A 2337-nucleotide genomic window follows, 5' to 3' on the forward strand; every position below is an offset into this window, starting at 1 on the left:
CCTTCTGGCCCAATGAGACCACTCCTCAAAATCAGCTTGTCCATGCTCCTGCAGGAATTTCTGAGCTCAAGTTTTGAGCTACATCACAACCCTGTCCCCGCTCAACGCAACACGGACGATGCTCTTCTCGGCTCTGGCGTTTCAGCACTTCTGCAGCCTCCAGATTTTTGTGAGGGTCCAGAGAGCAGAACATGCCTCCATCTTCCCATCTGCTCTCTGAAAATAGCTGGAAATTAAGGTTAAAAACTGCCTTGCCTTTGGGCTTTACTTTCCTCTGCCTCTCTACAGGAGGCACAGGAGCATCATGCCTAGAGCAGCCTCCTGGCGCTACACAAGCCTGAGCAGCTGATCACAGGCTGGTGTGCCTGAAATATTTTCCTGAGATTCCATTCCTGTAGCAGGACTCACCAAAAAAAAAAAAAAAATTTAAAAAAAAATCAAGAAATACCCAAAACTCCCCCCAAAAAAATGACCTGGAGAAGGTTTCCAAGGTCACTACCGAAGGGCAGGCCAAGCTCAGCTTACATTGGTTTTCTGGGATGCTGCTGTACTTAGGAAAAGTGGGGTTTAAATTACTATTTTTTCCAGATTTTTTTTTTTGGAAGGATGACTGAGCAAGAAGCAGCCCTGTGACTGCAATGCATCCCTTATTTGCCATCAGGAAGAGGTGTGTGAACAGCAGTGGAAAACGAACAGGAGCAGTGTTTGTACAATGCATCGGCACTTTGGAAAATTTGGGTGCTGGTAATAAACCCTCACATATGCGAGGCTGACACAAATTAAGTCTGCGATACACCAAATGTCATCACATTTTCAAACTTGAGAGCATTTTGCTCATAAAATCTTTTCCATTTTGAGTTATCCCAGTGCCTTCAAACAACTCCCCAGCAGCAGACACGTCCCAGCACCTGGGCAGCGAGCACAGGACAGAGTGAAACAGTAGAGAACAGGTTTTTTCCCCATTAGTGGTATTTTGCTCCTTCCCACACTAATTGGAATTCAGATAATGTTAACGTTTCCATTCTTATGTTAAAATTAATAGTAGACTGCTGGTATTTCAGCTAGACATTAATTGTATAATATTCATACGACAAATGCTATTAGTTTTAGAAATCTTCTAGATAAACTTATATAAATTTGTCACCACAAACCCATGAAAAAACTTCCTTGCATATTAATTAGGGCTTTTCTACAGCAATGCCAGAATCCTGAATAGTCCAATGCTAGCTGCCTACTTCTAAATAAAAAGGGGAATATCCAGCTGTATTACTCCATTCTTCCAGTCTTTTTTTTCTCTTAATTGTAAGCCTGGTGTTTCTCACCAGTGTGTAACACTGGAGAAATTCTCCTCATACCAGGGCTTTCTGCCACAGAAGGTGTTGTATAACTGGTTAATATTTTACAGCTAGTATCTGACTGGTATTTGAATTTGAGTGATTAGAAAAGGAGAAGAAAACACATACAAGTCTTCTGCAGAGATTGAGTGAGCAGCTGGGACACACTTTCCAAAGACCAGGGGTCTGGAACCAGAGCTTTTGGAGCCATTTGAGCCACACAAAACTCCACAGGCCCAGTTCACCCCAGTGAAACCTCCCTGGGAGCAGCAAAACAGCAGCTTTCCAGGGGCCAGACCCTGAGCTGAGCCACAGGGCCTCATGTGGGAAGGAGAACAAAATAATTGCAGACGTGTGTTGGGGGAAAAGGTGCAGTTTACATCACGTACCAGCCCTGTCCCACCAGTCACATCCCCATCCATCCTCATCAACCCACATCTCCTCTGGGCCCTCAGCTGCTGTTCAGGTTCACTATCAACCAAGAATCGTCACTTCAGATGTCCTCTGTACTTCTCACGTTTTGGTTCTAGAAAGAAACACCACCTGCTCCCTCCCTTTCCCATGCACACACTCTCATTTCCCATCCCTCTGGCTGGGTTTGCTCCATACCCTCCACACCTGCACGTCATCTTCATAAACCCCTCCCTGAGCTGCCGGTGAGAGTTGCTCCCCAGCTGGCAGAAACCATCAGAGATCCATTCAAGTCACCTGTCTGATGATCTTCCTGGATATTCCATTGTAAAAACTTAATAGCATGTTTTATTGTTATGCTATTTGCATTAGAGTTCTGAGCCAGATGTTAGGATCATTATTCTGCTGTTCCTTGAAGATTCTACCATCTTTTCTTTTCTCCCAGCCCTCCACTACTTCCTTAGCTCTTCCATGGCTTACCCCAAACCACTGTTTGAGGGGTCAAGTTATTTTCAAGGTTGAGCCTGCAGTTCTAATCCAACCCTCTTCTCCTACAAAAGAATGCCCCAGCCTGACTATGAAGTACAAGCTC

Source organism: Empidonax traillii, unplaced genomic scaffold (assembly GCF_003031625.1).
Source record: "Empidonax traillii isolate 1590-97213 ecotype Southwest subspecies unplaced genomic scaffold, ASM303162v1 scaffold36:size2505666, whole genome shotgun sequence".
NCBI classification, from domain to species: Eukaryota; Metazoa; Chordata; class Aves; order Passeriformes; family Tyrannidae; genus Empidonax; species Empidonax traillii.